The following is a 20,032-nucleotide window of genomic DNA, read 5'->3' as shown; positions in this document are numbered from 1 at the left end:
CTTATAAGCTGCTGCGCAGCTCCCTCTGACCCGCGTTGACCGTTTGACTTTCATTGACTTCGCTGGAAACTCACAGGCAGGCTGCTGCGCCCGCTTACTAAGCTGCTGCGCAGCTATAGTTCACTGTTTTACAGCTGCTTGCGCAGCTCGTCTTGATTCCAGTTTACTTCCGTTGACTTTTACCAAACATCATCCAACGACTCGGAAATCAAACGTAACACTTATTTCACCCCAAGAATGTGTTTTCTTCCAAATACGCTCAAGTATCTGCTACTAACCTAAACCTAACATACATAAACGCAACAAATTTATACAAACACGACTCATTAAACATGCTAACTTCTCTATAAACCGTAGGAAAGGGTAAACAATACGACATACAAATCCCCCCCACTTAAGCTTTGCTTGTCCTCAAGCAATCCAAATTTTAAATGAAACATTCTTGAATCACTTATCAACCAGAGTGACAAGTATCAAAAAGCAGCAACACCAAGCTTTCAATTGACGAGGGCGGTGAAGCATTTTTAATCTTAAATGAAAACTCGAAATGTTTGACAACCTGAACAATCCGTAAGCCACGATAACCAACTAAGCATACATGAACAACGATCCTACCAATATCATTCTACTCCAATAACTTACTTTCGGGGTTGAATATATGAAGAATCACTCATAGCTCAGTTGATGTATACTTTTTACCATAGGCTTGATCTCGGATCGTCACTTCACCATAAGGCGCAAGGATCAGTACATTGTCGAATAGGCATAAGGGTGATTGTATATTCAAACTAAGGCTATGTTTACGGGTATTTACAATGGAAATGGGAAGTTTATAGGTTACAGTAATGAAAGAACCCAAAGTATAAGGTATGTGTAGAGATGTACAGAATAGTCTAACCACCCAAACCATTGATTGCCAACACACCACCAACCTATACGGTGCTATCCCGCGAACACACCTTTAAGTATCACGCAAACCCGACACCATAGTGGTGTATCAACCTCAACACTTATTATCATCTAATCTTCCATAGATAATGATACAACAACTTAATTTTCTTTGACCCATTTTTTACTCTACTAGAAATACTCTCTTCCCCACAATTAACATGTCTATAACTCTTCACTTCTTTATTTGAACATTCAGACAATCTTCAATAACTTAACCCGTTTTTTTGTATTCTCAAGACAAGAACATTCCACAATCACCCAATAAGAATCTCCCAAACCATTCAACAACCATGACAATCAATGGCCCCCAGATTAGACTAACGGAATAGTAAGTGTAATTAGGTGAAGTTTCAGACAAGGGTAACAGCTAAATTACCAGAATGTATTGTTATAAGATTAATCTGAAGCTTCAAAGAAAGGAAAATGTGTATATATGCAAGTATAGGATTGTGTATAAGTTGTATAGGTGATTATAGAGATAAAAGAAAGAAAAGAAACGAAAGAAAGAAAAGTAAGGTCAAACCTAAATGCCCATTCATCATCCAATGTACTTGTCACGATCACCAGGCCAAGTTCTAGAATCAACACATCACCGCACACTCTTATCGAGAAGAGACCCGGAAATGGCTTAGAAATACCTCAAACACGCACATCCTAGTGCAAGGCATCAAAAATGAATACCCTTACTCCCGAATAAATCCAAGAGCCTAAGAGAGGGACGTATTTACGAGGCAAACAACCAAACCGCCACTTGAACAACTATATGTGACAGGATGAATCTCACAATTTGTGTTTTGGGTGTATATACATGCAAGTAATGTTATCAATCCCGAAGGATAGCCAAATACCGTTCAGACACACTTCGCCAATTAAAAATTTCTTTTGTCAAGGAAAATTTGGTAGTAAAATTGCTTAATAAATATGAACTTAAGTGTCAAAAGCATTCACCACGACAAGTTCAAGTCAAGTTTAAAATCATATTAACTTCTATTATTCCGCCAAATTGATAGCACCAGTTTCAAACATGCACATCACAGTTAGAGTTCAAATAGAAACTCATACCCCTAGATAAAATCCAAGGCCTACGAGAGGGACATATCAACAAAACCGATAGAATCAAATGACAAAACAAAAGTGATATACCCGGTAGCTTAAACCTATTTGCCACCCCCCCCCACACTTAAGATGGACAATGCCCTCAATGTCCAGATCATCACAACACGAAATAGGTAAGCGACAAAGCAAGAATAGAACCACATACCGGATACAAAACGAAAATGCGAGAGTTATTTGTGCAACAAACTACCCATCCATTATGCGCTGAACTTACTGCCAGCATATACATATCAAAACCTTGAACGGCTGCCACACAAACACAGCACAAGCACAAATAATCATATAGTTAAGCATGCCATCACCCTACCCTAATTAGTAATGGAAATGGATTAAAATACGATGTCCACCAAGAAATAAAATAACGTACGGAAAATGGAAATGTTCACATAAGGACAAGCCTCGTCAGCCCAAAAGTAGATCACTGGTGTGATGTGGGTACGGACGGTAACCAGAATGTTACCAACATCAAATAAAGATCCAACAACTTGCTCAGCAAAAGTAGTTCCGCAGCGCCTGTCTCGCCAGCATCCGTCCCGGCTTAGGTACCTGCATAATGACCAAACGGACCGGCATATCCCCCTAAGTACCAGGATCGTGTGAGGAGGCATCTCGAACTGGCGTTCTGGTGGAAGTAAAAACCGCCACCAACCCGCTGCTGATGAATAAAAATACTCTCGCGGATCATAGCTGAATGACTGTGGCGGATGATACTCTTGGCCGGTAACTGTGCTTCTAGCATAGGCTGATAACGTCGAGAGTCATAAACCACTCTCCCCAAACTAGAACCATATAGGTCAAATCATCGCCCACTTATGTCGAAAGTCATCCTCCTTGTCTGGAATCCAGCCATATCATCTGGAACTGTTGCTGGGATTCAACATCTGATTACTAGACCCTGTAAGGAGAAAGATCGAACGAGCCTTCCGGAGCTACAAATGAAGAATGCTCCTGCGTAAAGAGGTGGCCCGACGCTTAGGGCGTCGCGTAGCCTCGGCTGCTGCTCAGTGCATCAGCCATCTCCTCATCATCATCATGGCCTCTTTGATCATCCTCGTCATCGTCCCCCTGGTCACCTTCATCATAAGCAATCAATTGGTAACGCTCATTCCGGTTCTTTCTCTCGGCCGAAGCAACCAAAACGAGCCAGTTCAGTAAAGGTAAAGCTTTCATAAGTTTCCAATTCAGATTAAAGCCTACACGTTGCCCGATCATCTTCCAGCTGAAAATGTTGAACAATTTTTGTGACAAAGTGGCCACAAACCAACCCCGAGTCCTTCACCCCCTTTGTTCCCATGTGCTTAGCAAGCACATACGGAGGACAAGCTGTCATCACATGATTCCCTCGTGCAAAATCCTCATTAACCACAAATCCTCACATACAGTTGTCCGGGTGGTGTGTCCGCTGGACAAAAAAGTGAACAAGCATCTTAGGAAGCAATCTCAAAAGGGGGATTTAATTGTGTTTGCCCCACAAACTGATTTCCAAGTCTTACCGCCAGAGATGCGAGTATAATAGTCTCGCGAATCCCCCGATCCCTGAGGAAACCAGTAGTGGTCCTAGCAGCATGCTTCAAAAGTTACAGAAAAAGGATCATCTAGCATTTCCTGAGTATACATCCCCGTGCACACCCCAATTCAGCAATGGTCATGCCGTTTAAACCCCCACACCTAAATGAATCACCTCACCTTCAAACACACTCTTTACTGAATCAATGTCATCAACAGAGATGGTAGAGTAGAACTCCAAACACCATTCCTTATATACTTTCTCCCTATTACTAAGATATCAACCACATACTAAATCTCGATCGATTCGATTCCCATCAGAATCGGTCCCCCATGCTTAGAGTAAAGAAATTATTGATCTCAGTCCTCACGTCTAACTTCTCAGCATACTGCTTTCCATGAACTTAGGCTCAGTAATGTCCTTATTGTACAAGGTAGCCAAACGATTGGTACATTTATTCTTGTTCTCTGGAGTTAGATGTGGAAATCGAAGCCACGGATGGGCTGGAACGCCCATAGCGACAGCCGCGGGGTAAGCTCAACAGTAGGTGTGCGGAGGTGCAGTGGCGGACGAAACACGAGAACCCCCTCGGCCGGACGCGTAAGTCGGCATCCTACACAAACAAGAACATCAAAACCTCAACCCCAATATAACTTAAACGTATATGAAGTAAAATGAGGTCAGGTGATGAACAGAGCAGCTGCGGCGCAGCCACCGAACTGCGGCGCAGCTTGGCGTTTCTGGATGAAGTTGCGGCGCGCTTTGGGTTTCTGTTCGAGAGCTGCGGCGCAGCTTTGCTGTTTTGAAGCCTGGAACGACTAGATGCAAGCACAGTAGGTGAACACAAGCCTCTCCACATTCATCCTAATTTCAATTTTAGGTTTATCTTCACTTAAAGTAAACACTTTTGAATCAAGCCCTAACTAGATTAACTAGTTCCATGAAGTTTCAATATCAAAGTACAACTAATTACTCCTTGTTCTTAATCTTCTCAACAGTAAATTTGATATTTTTAGAATCTAATAAAACTATAATGCCCAAACTTATAGATTTAATGATTTAGAATTTAAAAATAGAGAAAACAAAAAAAACATACCTTCCCTGTTCTAGTCATGTTGCAAGATTAAAAGAAAAAAAGAGATTGAAGTAGGAGGTGGTGCATGGCCGATCGAGAGAGAGGGAAAGAAAAGGAAACTCAGAAATTAATATGTGTGTGAAGAAAAACATCCCCACAATCTTATTTATTGACTAAAAATTAAATAAAAAAATTTGACTGTTTTGACTGACAAGCTGCGGCGCAGCCTCCTAGCTGCTGCGCAGTTTTCAAACAGAAGGTTAACTGCGGCGCAGCTTCCTGGCTGCGGCGCAGTTTTCAAACAGAAGGTCTAGCTGCGGCGCAGCTTGAGGACTGCGGCGCACCCCCCTTTTTTTTTTTTTTTTTTTTTTTTTTTTAGATTTTCTTTTCTATTTCCTGGTTTTCTCAAAACGACCAAGTTGTATGACAACAACATACCTTCGAACACTTAAACGACTTACCGAAAGGAGTGTCAGCGGACTCTACCTGTAAGTTCTTATTAAAACACAATACCAAATAAATAAACAAAATAACCACAAATAAGAGAACGAGAAGCACGGGTTGCCTCCCGCGAAGCGCTTAATTTATTTACGAGTCGCTAGCTAGCTCTCGCACGTCTTCTTCATGCTTCAGCGAAAAAGGGAAGCTCGTCAACGACGACTCCCACAATTCTCCTCCTCATGGTAAACTTTAACCTGTGACCATTTACAATAAAAGAAGTGCCATCCGATTTAAACAATTCCACATAACCAGATGGATAGACATGTTTGATCACAAGGGGCCGGTCCACCTAGATGTCAACTTGGGTTGCTTGAACTTGTACTTAGAAAGGAACACAAAACTTATCTCCTACTTTAAAATCCTTCGTTCTAAGCCTACGGTCATGCCACACTTTAGTTCGTTCCTTGTACAACAAGGAGTTATCATAAGCATACAACCTGAGTTCATCTAGTTCATTTAATTGCATAGATCTCAACTCACCAGCCTCAACTAGGTCCATGTTACAATTCTTGAGCGCCCAAAAGGCTTTATGCTCAATTTCGATAGGTAGATGACAAGTCTTGCCATAAAGCAACCGAATGGGGTAGTCCCAATTGGTGTCTTGTAGGCGGTCCTAAATGCCCATAGAGCATCATCAAGCTTGGTGGACCAAGACTTCGGATTATCTCCTACGGTCTTCTCAAGAATTCTCTTTAGTGCCCGATTCGTGTTTTCCACTTGGCCACTCGTTTGCGGGTGGTATGAGGTTGAAAAACGGTGATTTACACCGTACCTCTTAAGCACCTTAGCGAGTTGGTGATTCGCGAAATGACTTCCGCGGTCACTGATTAAGGCCTTAGGCACACCAAACCTACAGAAAAGCTTTTTCAAGAAATGAATGACCACACGTGCATCATTCGTTGGCAAGGCTTTCGCCTCGGCCCACTTTGAAACATAATCAACGGCAACAAGGATATATAAATTCCTATTCGATGGGAGAAAAGGTCCCATAAAGTCTATGCCCCAAACATCAAAAACTTCACATACCTGAATAAGTTTTGCGGCATTTCATCTCGTTTGGAAATATTACCTTGCCGTTGACACACATCACAAACCTCTACCAAGGTTTGTGCTTCCTTGAACACGGTTGGCCAAAAGAAACCAGCATCATAAACTTTCTTACCAGTGACGGATGCTCCATAGTGTCCCCCGGTTGGCCCATGGTGACAAGCATCTAGAATCTGGCGTGTCTCATTATCGGCTACACATCTCCTTATCATCCCATCTGCACAAATTTTAAACAAAAATGGATTTTCCCAAAAGTAATGTTTGGCCTCGGTATGAAGTTTCCTCCGTTCTTGCTTTGACATTTCTTCTGGAATTACACCTGAACTGAGATAGTTAGCAATATCGGCGAACCAAGGACCTGTTTCAATCTTCATCAAAACTCATCAGGAAAATCATCATTAATATCATGCTCTTGTAACTCCTCACGGTGAGGGTTTTCGAGCCTACTAAGATGGTCAGCTGCCACATTCTCTGCTCCCTTTTTGTCTTTAATTTCAATGTCGAATTCTTGCAAAAGCAAGACCCAACGAATCAACGAGGCTTAGCATCTTGTTTCGTGAACAAGTACCTTAGGGCAGAGTGGTCAGTGTAGACAATTGTCTTGTTAAGGACCAAGTAGGGACGGAATTTATCAAAAGCATACACCACAGCTAACAACTCTTTCTCAGTGACAGTGTAATTCTGTTGAGCTGGGTTCAAAGTCTTGCTAGCATACGAAATAGGGCGGAAATGCTTATCCCCCTTTGGCCTAAAACGGCCCCTAAGGCATAATCGCTAGCGTCACACATCAACTCGAATGGTAAGGACCAATCGGGTGGAGTCATAATGGGGGAATTGGTCAAACTCTCTTTAAGCAAGTTGAATGCATCAAGACAGTCTTTATCAAAAACAAACGGGACATCCTTCTCTAACAACTTAGTCATGGGTCTAGTGATTTTAGAAAAATCTTTAATAAACCTCCGGTAAAACCCGGCATGACCAAGGAAGCTTCTAACCGACTTAACATTTGTAGGTGGAGGTAATTTGCTTATTACATCAATTTTAGCTTTGTCTACCTCTAACCCTTCTCTAGAAACTTTATGTCCCAAAACAATACCCTCCTTGACCATAAAATGACATTTCTCCCAATTCAAAACCAAATGTGCCCGCTCACACCTTTCCAACATTTTGTCAAGACTCTTCAAACAACTTTCAAATGAACTACCAAACACAGAAAAATCATCCATAAAGACTTCCATGGAAGTTTCTAGCATATCCTGAAAGATGGCATTCATGCAACGTTGGAAAGTACCAGGTGCATTACAAAGACCGAAGGGCATCCTCCTATAGGCATAAGTGCCATAGGGACAAGTAAAGGTGGTCTTTTCTTGGTCTTTCGGGTCTATGGGTATTTGGAAATACCCAGAAAACCCGTCTAAAAAACAGAAATACTCGTTTCCGGCGAGCCGTTCGAGCATTTGGTCAATGAATGGTAAAGGGAAATGATCCTTGCGGGTCGCTTCATTCAATTTCCGATAATCGATGCATACCCTCCACCCCGTAACAGTTCTTGTGGGAATTAGTTCATTTTTGTCATTTACAACAACAGTCATCCCACCCTTTTTCGGTACACAGTGTACCGGACTTACCCATGAACTATCAGAAATGGGGAATATGATTCCCGCATCTAACAATTTCAAAACCTCTTTTTTAACAACATCCTTCATATTTGGATTCAATCTCCGTTGTCTTTGCACAACAGGTTTAACATCATCGACAAAGTTAATTGTGTGCTTACAAAATTCTGGACTTATACCCGGGATGTCGAAATCTTCCATGCAAAGGCCTTTTTATGGGCCTTCAACACAGTAATAAGTCTAGACTTTCATCCTCCATCAAAGAAGATGAGATAACAACCGGAAGAAGAGACGTACCTTCCAAATATGCATACTCCAAGTGATCCGGAAGTTGCTTAAGTTCCAAATCGGTGGGAGGACTTTCAACCGATGTAGGAACTCGGATACTTTCACCATTATTGATTTCTTCGAAAGGTTCATCCTCCCGTGGAGTTTCATCAACATCAAGAGCCATGATTTCCTGCATCATTTCTTCTACCCACTCATGCTCTTCTTCACTACAAGCTAACACTGCTTGTCCATCTTCCATATCTAAGTAGTCCATAAGCTCCTTCTCCAAAGCATCTTTCTCTTCAACCACATCGACCCTGAAACACGATTCATCACATGAGTATGGATGCCTAAGAGCTTTATCAACATTAAACATAACCCGGTCATTACCGACACCTAAGGAAATTTCCTTAGCTTTGACTCGGATGATGGCATCCGCGGTCATGAGGAATGGTCGGCCCAAATTAGAGGCACATTGATGTCCGCCTCCATTTCCAAATAACAAAATCCACCGGGAATATCAAATGACCCACCTTAATCTGCAAATTTTCCGCTATCCCCATGGGATATTGGAAAGATCTATCCGCGAGCCTAATGCTCATACGGGTTGGGGTCAATGCACCCAGAGACAACTTTTTATAAACTGAATAAGGCATTAGATTGATGCTGGCCCCAAGATCGGCCAATGCCTTGTATAACTCAAGACCAAAAGAACAAGAAATAAGAAAACTCCCTGGATCATCAAGCTTAGGAGGTATCTCGTTCTTTATTATTGCTGAAACTTCGGCACTCATGACTGCCGTCTTATCTTCTTGAAGTTTCTTCCTATCCGAAATGAGATCTTTTAGAAACTTTGCATAGTTGGGCATACCTGCAAGGAGATCAACTAATGGAACAGTAATGTTAACATTCTGAATCAGATCAACGAACTTCTTGAAGTTCGCCTTTATCTTCCCTTGCTTCAACCGTTGAGGATAAGGCACCTTCGGTTTGTAAGGCTTCACGGGAGGTGCCTCATCAGTAGGTTTCTCGACTTTCTTAGATGGAATGGCCGGGATTGGCTCCATCTCGATTTCTTCATCAACTGCAACTTCTGGTTCAATCTGCACAAAAGGAGTAACAACATTAGGTGAAACATTTGCAGAGTTATAAGAGTTACCTGCTCTCGTCGTGATTGCGTTGACTTGCTCATTTCTTGCATTCGGATGGTTGTACTTAGCTCCAGATCCTTGGCTGTTTTGTTGAGGTTTCGGGTTCTGCTGAGTGTTGCTCGGTAGGGTACCGGGCTGCCTGCTTGAGTTTCCTAGCCTTTCCAACCTTGCTTCAATATCCTGAAACGTTGCCTGAGTACTCTTCGAACTTTGCTCAAGCTTACTCGCCAACCCATCCAACCTAGTAGTCATAGCATCCCATTGAGAGGCCATCTTCTCACTGGTAGCTTTCTGAGCGCCTACCAAATCTTTCATGATGTCTCTCAATTCCGAATTCGCATTTTGTTGACTGTTGAACCTGCTAAACCTGCTTCCAACAAAACCAGAATTATTAGCATTAAAATTGGACGAAGGATAAGAAGTACCTGATGACCGATTTTGATAACCGGTACCCTGACTGAAGTTCCCTTGCTGATTTTGGACATAGTTAACTTCCTGAGCTGGCTTATCCGGACAATCTTCTGAATAATGCATGTCCCCACAGTAGTCACACCCATCAGCAATCACCTTGACATCCCTTTCAATGCTTTTGAATCTCACGTCTTGGTTGTCAAACCTCTCGTTCATCTGCTTCGTGAGGGCTTTGACTTCAGCAACCAAGCTTGATTCTTCACTACTCTCCAACTTTGCTACAGTCTTTCCACTAGTTCTCTTACTTACAACCTCATCACGATCGGAAAACTCTTTGGCCATATCATCTAAGATTTTGTATCCTTCAGCTGGGGTGACATTGTTCAAACTTCCTCCAAATGCCCCGGCTAATTCCCTTCTAGTTCTCTTTAATAACCCATCATAGAAAATTTCAACCACTGCTTCCGTGTTCAAATTGTTTCCTGGGCAATTCCTGATCATCTCCTTATATCGTTTCCAGGCATCTACTACATCTTCCCCTGGATCTTGAGTGAATGATCGGATCTTATTCTCCAACTGTCTCTGAGTCCTTATAGAGTAGAACTCATCAATGAACCCAACACGAAGCTCATCCCATGTGGTATACAGATCATCTGGCTGCTCTTTTAACCATGCTTTAGCTCCTCCACATAAAGTGAGTGGAAAAAGCTCAAGCTTCACATTGTCATCTTGGTTCGCGCCATAGTGATAGAACCTACAAATCTTCTCGAACCTTTCCAAATGCCCATATGGATCATTATTCGTTACCCCATCGAACTTCTCCTCCTCCACACTTTTCAAATGACTTCCTTTAAGAGAAAAGTTTACTCCGGTGGTTGGAAGGCGAATAGGGGTGCCCCTATTTGTGGGGACATTTCTCCTACGGTCACCGTAAAGACGGTTATTGGGGTTTTCCGGCTCTCTATCACCCATTCTCCTGGCTCTGACTGGTTGAGTTGGCTGAGGATTTTCTTTAAGAATCTCGGTTAAATCCTGATGCTCAGTTTTATCCTGATTATCTTCTTCCCTTGAACTATCACCAGTTTTGAACAAACTACTACCTTCGGAGAATTTAGGACTTAAGTGCACCCCGGACGTTGAACCTTCCTTTGAGTAATATTTATCCAAGTCTACGTCCGGGTGGTCACGGTTTTCAGTGTTTGAAGGCTCCGTGTTGTTTGATCTGATTAAGCGTCGTCTGGCTTTCCCTGGATTAGATTGAGGACTAAGCAAAGGTCTACCAGAGGTTCTTGTGTTCATCAACTACAAAGCACCTGCACAAACACCACAAGGAAACGTTAACCGCACCAGAAACTAACAAAATGAAACTGAAACAAAAAAAAGAATAAAATCTAACTATGAAAAACAATTAACTTCCTCACAATTGAATTGCAAGGGAGGATCGAATCACAAAACTAACAATTACTTAAATTAATTCCCCGGCAGCGGCGCCAAAAACTTGATGTGCGAAATCTAGCTTTAAATTTATAACACGATTTACCGAATAATACTGATAACTACACACTTACAGGCAGTGTACCTGATCGTATGCAGTATAGTGAAAAACTGGTAAGCCGAGATCGTTCGCAAGGACTTAAACAAGCATTTGTAAAAACGTTTAATGATTCAAGTAAAATGGGGGGTTTTTGTGGCCGAATTGCCACGATGCAAATAGTTAGTTGGAAATTAGTAATCCCACAGGATTAATCGAAAAAGAGTTGGTAGTTTATAACAAGAATTTAAAAGTCACCCATCTTGATTTCGCTCAACAGAATGTTAGGATTGCACATTTGATGAAGTTCAAATTCAATTTAGTGATTTAATGACCGAGACTCAAATTAATCGTTAACCCCGTACCCGTCAAGTTAACTACTTATTCGACTCTCTTATATAAACTAGTTTCGTTATTAAGACCGGTACCCCGAGACGCCTTTTTATAACTTCCCTCGTTAAACAATTTTTTTGATCATTTCAGATAACAATTTTGCCTAATCGATTGTACCCAACCGTCAACCCGTCAATTCTTATCAAATATTCACTACCCCCTACCGTACCCGTCATAGAACCAATTGCTTCTAGCAAAGCAATCAAAATAACTTGTACCCAAATCCTAGTCGTCACTAAGAAACAAGCACAAATTATCCGCAATCAATAATTGAATAACAAAGAATTAATAGATTAAGTTCACGACAAAATGTTAAATCAAATCACTTGAATTAATAAATATTGTGCAATCCCTACATAATGTCTCACTCCATCAAGATGGATGAAAAGGTGATTAACCACTCATATTGAAATACAAATAACAAAACAGAATGAAGGAATTCATCGTTACCGAGTACAAAGGATTGAACGGAAATAACGAGGATAATCCAATTGTAATATCAATCTTCAAAGATGAGAAATCTGATCAAAAGTCTCCAAAAATGGGTTATAAAACGGCTGCCAAAATGTAACATAGGGTTTTGGGATGAAAAACAAGCTATTTATATGTTTCCCAAAAATAGTGTGCAGATGTCGACATAAGCTGCTGCGCAGCTCCCTTCTGACCGCGGTTGACCGTTTGACTTTCATTGACTTCGCTGGAAACTCACTAGGCAGGCTGCTGCGCAGCTTACTAAGCTGCTGCGCAGCTATAGTTCACTGTTTTACAGCTGCTGCGCAGCTCGTCTTGATTCCAGGTTTGACTTCCGTTGACTTTTACCAAACTTCATCCAAACGACTCGGAAATCATCCGTAAACACTTATTTCACCCCAAGAATGTCGTTTTCTTCCAAAATACGCTCAAGTATCTGCTACTAACCTGAAACACTAACAAATACCATAAACGCAACAAATGTATACAAAACGACTCATTAAACATGCTAACTTAACTATATAAACCGTAGGAAATGGGTATAAAATACGACATATCAGGAAGTTATTTTCTTTAATAGTTTAGCTTTTTCTTTGATTATCACAGGTGCATTTGACGTGTGGTGTTAGTTGTGTTTTGTAGGATTATTTCTAGTTGATGAACTTGCGTTCTTCGGGTCTACCTTTGCATAGTCCTTTGAGAACGCTACCAAGACGTAAGATCAACTTTTCAGCACCAATACCGTATTCACCTGTAGCTCACCCAACTCTGGATTCAGACGAAGAAGGCTTCTACTTAGAGGAATTCTTTAATCTAGAACTTGTTAAAGAGGAGATGGGTGACGAACGACCAAGAGACCCAAATGACATCCGTTATGGTGATCGGGCCCACACTATTCCTACGGCTCGTGGTTCCGCTATTAGACCACCGGGTATTGATTAAACTTTCAACTTGAAGCCGAATCATGTTAAAAGCATTGAGGAGAACAAGTTTGATGGAAAAGTGAAATGGGATCCGTACAAGCACTTGGAGAGATTTGAGAAGTTGGCACGGCTTTATCAATATGGCCAAAACCAAATGAGTGCCGTGAAACTTGAGACTTTTCCCATTACTCTCACCGGAGAGGCTGAAGACTGGTTTAATGATCTTCCCTAGAATTCCATTACTACTTGGGACCAACTTAAGGAAGCTTTTATTGGTGAGTTTTACTCAGTTAGAACTTAAAGGAAGTTAGAAAACTTGATAAGGTCCTTTTTGCAAGAAGATGGGGAAGATGTTGTTGATGCATGGATCCATTTCAAAGAAATGTTGAGGAATTGTCCAGGGCATGAATTGACCAAAGAAAAGTATGTTGAGTTGTTCTTTGATGGCCTGAATAGGACTTCTAAAAGAGAAATGGTTATGCTTTTGGAGGGAGTTTCAGCAAGATTACACCAAATCAAGGTTATGAGATTTTGAAGGCTATGTTAAAGGATCATACGAGCATGGATGATCAAAGGTTTTTGAGGAATGAGAGTCGGTTTAAGAAAGTTACTAAGGAAGGGAAAGTTGCAAGGGCCAAGGCTAGCAACAGTTCTGGAGTAATTGAAGAGATTCAGGCATTATCTGCTCGTATGGATAAGGGATTTGCAGCTCAAGAATCTAGGTTTGGTTATCTTGAAAGGGATATGAAAGTTCTTGCTGATGGTTGTGATCATTGTGGAGAGACACACTATTCTGAAGATTATCCCAATCGGGGACTTGAAGATGTCAACTTTGTGCAGAATCAACAAGGAGGTTTCCAGCGCAACACCGGTTTTCAGAACCGGTCATCAGGTAATAACTCCTATAACTCTTCTTTTCCTACTAATACTACTCGTTTCTCAGGTAACAGGTGGCAAAGAAATAATTATCAAAGTAAGCCACAGCAGCAGGAGACTCAACAAAGCCAAGGATCAGGTTCTTCTTCTTCTACTACCGATCCTAATGCCGAGTTGAGAGAAATGATGAAGCATATGATGAGCAATCAGATTGAGACCAACACAAGTATTCAGAATATAAGGGGGGATACTAGGGAGTTGAGTGAGAGGCAGGACAGGATAAATGGTAAAGTGGAGATGAATGCTAAGAATCAGGATATCAACTTCAAGGATCTTGAGAGTAGAATGACTGCTATCACTAGGCCCTAGGGTGCTTTGCCTAGTAACACTCAACAGAATCCAAAGCAGAATCAAGGTCCTAACAATGGACAGAAGTATACTCCACCTCCAATTCGTCAGGAGCAAGCAAAGGCCATTACTACCCGAACAGGTAGATCCTATGACCCTCCTCTTAATCCTAATGTTGTTGTTTCAAATGTGCAAGATTCAGGGACTGAAGATGCTGATGTTGATGAGGAGATTGAAATGGAGGATAGTCCGACTCTGAAGAATCCGGTTAATCCACCGAAACCGGCTGTGACACCCGAGGCTAAGCCTTACAAGCCCAAGGTTCCATTTCCACAGCGGTTCAGAAAGGCGAAATTGAAGGAACAATATGATAAGTTTGTCAATATGATTAAAAATGTTCACATTAATGTTCCATTGGTTGATTTGATTCAGGGAATGCCCAACTATGCCAAGTTTATTAAGGAACTAGTGACGGAGAAAGGAAAGATTGATGAGATGAAGGCTACATATCTTAATGTCGAGTGTTCTGCTATCTTGTAGAACCAATTTCCACCTAAGGTAGAGGATCCAGGGAGTTTCCTTATAGCTTGTTCTATTCGTTCTCTTACTTGTAAGGCACTTGCTGATTTAGGGGCTAGCATTAATTTGATGCCTTACTCGGTTTGGGGTAAGTTGGCTTTAGGAGTTTTGAGACCTACCCATATAAGTATAAGATTAGCTGACTATTCTTTTCAGTATCCCATTGGGATTGCTAAAAACATGACTATCCAAGTAGGTCATATTGTGTTTCTTGTTGATTTCATTATCCTCGAACTGGAGGAAGATATGAAGGTACCCCTAATTTTAGGTAGACCATTCCTTAACACCGCGGATGCTATCATCCGGGTGGTTATGGATAGAACTGTTTTCAATGTTGAAAGATCTATTAAGCATTCTTACTCTACTGGTGAGTCTTGTTTCAGGATAGATGTCATTGACGATGCTTTGGATCAAGAATTTGAGGAATTCATGGAGACAGAAGTTGATGAAGAGCTCACTTGCTTAGGAGCTGGAGAAATTGATGATGATGAGTTGTTTGCAGAGGTGATGGAACTTAGCATGGATGAGACGCCTCTAGAGGATGAGAGCTTTGAGAGAGTTGTTGCGAATGGAAGCTCAAGGGTGCCGAATTCTGTTGATGTACCACCTACTGATCTGGAGCTGAAGCCATTGTCTGCCCATTTGGAGTATGCTTACTTGGCAGGTAAATCCTCTCTACCCGATGTTATCTCGTCCTCACTCTCGTGTGACGAGAAAGGACTACTGTTGGCCGTACTTAAAGCTCATAAGCGGGCTTTTGCTTGGAAGACTACTTACATTCCAGGTATTAGTCCTGATTTTTGCCAACATAAAATTGATTTTGTTGATGATGTTAAGCCCGTTATCCAGCGACAAAGAATGCTTAATCCCAATATGAAAGAAGTTGTGAAGAAAGAGGTGATTAAATTGTTAGATGCAGGGATCATTTTCCCTATTGCAGATAGTTCATGGGTAAGTCTAGTCCACTATGTGTGCCCAAAAAGGGGGGCATGAAAGTGATTGAAAATGAAAACAATGAACTTTTGGCTACTAGAACGGTAACGGGTTGGCGGGTTTGTATTGATTACTGTAAGCTTAATGATGTCACCCGTAAGGATCATTTTCCCCTCCCATTCATTGATCAAATATTAGAAAGACTTGCAGATAATGAGTATTTTTGTTTCTTAGATGGATTTCCAGGTACTTTCAAATACCCAAAAGACCAGGAAAAGACCACCTTCACATGCCCATTTGATACTTTTGCCTACCGGCGAATGCCTTTCGGCTTGTGTAATGCCCTGGGCACCTTCCAAAGGTGCATGATTGCTATTTTTCTAAGATTACTCGTCCAATGACCCACTTGTTGGAGAAGAACGTCCCTTTTGTTTTTGATGATTCTTGTTGAAGTGATTTTCACGTTTTGAAAGAAAAGTTGACCAACTCTCCTATCATGGTTGGTCCGGATTGGAATTTGCCGTTTGAGTTGATGTGCGATGCAAGTGACTATGCCGTTAGAGCTGTGCTTTGGCAAAGGGTTGATAAGCATTTCAAGCCTATTTACTATGCTAGTAAAACCTTGAACCCCGCCCAGCAGAATTACACTACTACAGAGAAGGAGTTGCTTGCAGTAGCATTTGCATTTGATAAGTTTAGGTCATATTTGGTATTAAATAAGACTGTTGTTTTTACCCACCATTCTGCTTTGAAATATTTGTTTTCTAAGCAAGATGCAAAGCCTAGACTCATCCGTTGGATTTTGTTGCTATAAGAGTTTGATATAGAAATCAAGGACAAAAAGGGTGTAGAAAACTTAGCAGCTCACCATTTGAGCCGATTGGAAGACTCAAACCGGGAGGAGCTTCAAGATGGGGAAATTAACGACAACTTTCCCGATGAATATTTAAATGTTATTTCTAACTCTGATGAAGCTCTTTGGTTTGCTGATATTGCTAATTATTTGGTTTCAGGTGAAATACCGGATGACTTCTCGGGTCAACAAAAGAAGAAGCTCATATCGGATGCTAAGCACTACTTTTGGGATAGTTCATATTTGTTTCGTTCTTGTGCAGATGGTATGGTGAGAAGATGTGTAGCTAGAGCTGATACTCGGGAGATTCTTGATGCTTGTCACTACGGGCCAACTGGAGTTCATTATGGTCCTTCAGTTACAAGTAAAAAGATGTTTGATGCAGGGTTCTATTGGCATCCATATTCAAGGAGGCTCAAACATTGGTAGAAACTTGTGACATTTGCCAAAGACAAGGGAGCATCACCAGACGGGATGAAATGCCACAGCAAGGAATTTAGGTATGCGAAGTATTTGATATTTGAGGCATAGACTTCATGGGACCATTCCCATCGTCTAATAAGTTATGGTATATTTTGGTTGTTGTTGACTACGTGTCTAAGTGGGCTGAAACCAAGGCTTTGCCTGCAAACGACGTGAGAGTAGTCATAGTTTTTTTTAAAACAATTATTTAGTCGTTTTGGTTGCCCTCGAGCCTTGATTAGTGATCGTGGTACACATTTTGAAAATTATCAATTAGCTAAGGTTCTTAAAAGATATGGTGTTTATCATTATTTTTCTACCTCTTATCACCCACAGACCAATGGTCAAGTGGAGAACACCAACCGGGCATTAAAAAGAATTTTGGAAAAAACAGTCGGGGATAACCCCAAGGTTTGGTCAAAGAAGCTAGATGACGCCTTGTGGGCGTTTCGGACGGCCTTTAAGACACCGATTGGCACTACGCCGTACTGGTTGCTCTATGGTAAGACTTGTCATTTATCGTTTAAACTAGAGCATAAGGCTTATTGGGCATTGAGAAACTTGAGCCTAGACATGATGGAGGCCGGTGAACTTAGGATGTTGCAACTTCATGAGCTCGATGAGCTTAGCTTCGGTGCATATGACTATATGAGAACTCTAGGATTTATAAAGAGAAAACTAAAGTTTACCATGACAAAAGGATCCATAGGAAGAAATTTAAGGTTGGGGCAAAAGTTTTGTTGTTCTTGTCAAAGTTTAAAATAAACAACCTAAGTTAACTTCTAGGTGGATAAGACCTTTTGTGATAAACCATGTTTATCCGTCCGGCTATGTTGAGCTGTTTAAAAGAAATGGAGACGGTTCGTTCATTGTTATTGGCCATAGGTTGAAGTTATATTTGGAAGAAGATCAAGAGGAGGGGATGGTTGAAGAAATCCCCATTTTTTAATCCGAAACTTAAATGATGGTTGAGTCTAGCTCATGACTCGTTAATAAATTAAGCGCTTCTCGGGAGGCAACCCATGTTTAATTTTGTTTTGTTGAATTTCATTTTCTTCTCATTAATTAGATTTGATTTTGTTTTGTCAAGAAAGTGCAGGTTCAGGTTTAGTGTGAAGCGGACTGAGGTAAGTTTTGTTTAAAAAAACGAAAACATTTTTCTGGAAAATTCCTCCACTGCGCCGCAGTGGGGGTGGAACACTTGACTGCACCGTAGCCAAATACCTCGGAAGTTTTTGACAAAAACCCCACTGCGCCGCAGTGGGGGTGACACAGGCTGGCTGCGCTAGGATAACGAAATATTAGGAGAAAATCGAGGTAACCGCTTGAGATACTTAATAAAATATTAGTAAAAATACGTAGTGGAATGCACTAGGATAACGAAAGATATCCACTGATGAGATATTAGAAAAAAGAAATTTGGTTACCGAGTTTTTAGTCAGCGACTTAAGGAATAAAAGAGGTGGTCGCTGACTAACTTTATACAATTTTTGGCAAATTGTCAACCATCAACGGATTTTAGGAGTCTTTACCAACAGCCGTTTGCTGCTGGACTAGATAGGGACTTTCAGCACCCTATTACTTTTATTATGCTTTTCCCAAAGTATCAGGGATCAATGGATTTTATTTGTCTTTACCAGCAGCCGTTTGCTGCTGGACTAGATAGAGACTTTCAACACCCTATTACTTTTATTATGTTTTTTCCCAAAGCATGAGGGATCAACGGATTTTATTTGTCTTTACCAGCAACCGTTTGCTGCTGGACTAAATAGGGACTTTTAGCACCCTATTACTTTTATTATGCTTTTTCCCAAAGCATCAGGGATCAACGGATTTTATTTGTCTTTACCAGCAGCCGTTTGCTGTTGGACTAGATAGGGACTTTTAGCACCCTATTACTTTTATTATGCTTTCTCCCGAAGCATCAGGGATCAATGAATTTTAGTAGTCTTTACCAGCAACCGTTTGATGCTGGACTAGATGAAGACTTTTGACTCTTCATTGCCTTATTGTTTAGCAAGCAAGACATACTTGAACTTGCTGAAGGGATATTAACATGGGTCAAGAGTTAACTTACATAAGGGATGTAAGTTAAGTAGCAGAGTCACCATTTAGCATTCCCAACCTGCTGACAAGATCCTTGAATCTCTTTTCATCTAATGGTTTAGTGAAAATGTCAGCAAGTTGATCATTAGTGGGAATGAAGTAGATTTCAACGTCCCCCTTCATGACATGGTCACGAATAAAGTGATACCTAATATCTATGTGTTTTGTTTTGGAATGCTGAACAGGATTATGTGTGATGGCAATAGCACTTGTATTGTCACACATGATGGGGATCTTAGAGAAGTCTAAGTCAGAGTCAGCGAGTTGGTTTTTTATCCAGAGGACTTGAGCACAACAACTCGCTGCTGATACATACTCTGCTTTAGCAATGGAGATGGAAACTGTATGCTGTTTATACTAGACCAACTGGTCAGCCTCCCCCTCCCCCCCAACAGTTGACATCTACCACTGGTACGTTTCCTATCTAACATGCATCCAGCATAGTCAGAGTCAGAGTATGCAACTAGGTCAAAGTTTGAATCTTTGGGATACCAAAGACCCAAGGAGGAAGTCCCTTTAAGATATTTAAAGATACGCTTGACAGCGAGAAGAAGAAACTCCCTGGGAGTGCTTGATATCTTGCACAAAGGCATGTAGCAAACATGATATCAGGACGACTTGCTGTGAGATACATCAGCGAGCCAATCATCCCACGATAGTGAGTGGGGTTCACATGCTTCCCATTTGGGTCAGCATGGAAATTGTTTGGAGGAGACATAGGAGTGGGCTTAGGCGTGATATTTGTCATATCAAACTTAGCCAGCATGTCACGAATGTATTTTTCTTGATTTATAAAAATGCCACCAAGGAGTTGGCGAATTTGTAAGCCAAGGAAGAAGATTAGCTCCCCCATCATGCTCATCTCAAAGTGAGAAGACATCAGCGAGCTAAACTTTTTGCAAAGCTTCGTGC

General features: G+C 41.2%; 1 pseudogene; it reads right to left on the bottom strand.

The window, feature by feature from the left end:
- Window positions 1-7,885, bottom strand: part of LOC122586630 — a 218,981-nt pseudogene extending 211,096 nt beyond the window's left edge.
- Window positions 7,886-20,032: the final 12,147 nt, after the last annotated feature.

The sequence above is a fragment of the Erigeron canadensis genome, chromosome 2, assembly GCF_010389155.1.
Source record: "Erigeron canadensis isolate Cc75 chromosome 2, C_canadensis_v1, whole genome shotgun sequence".
Taxonomy (NCBI): Eukaryota; Viridiplantae; Streptophyta; class Magnoliopsida; order Asterales; family Asteraceae; genus Erigeron; species Erigeron canadensis.
Note: the sequence above shows the minus strand (reverse complement) of the source record. Positions and strands in the feature narration are given on the sequence as shown.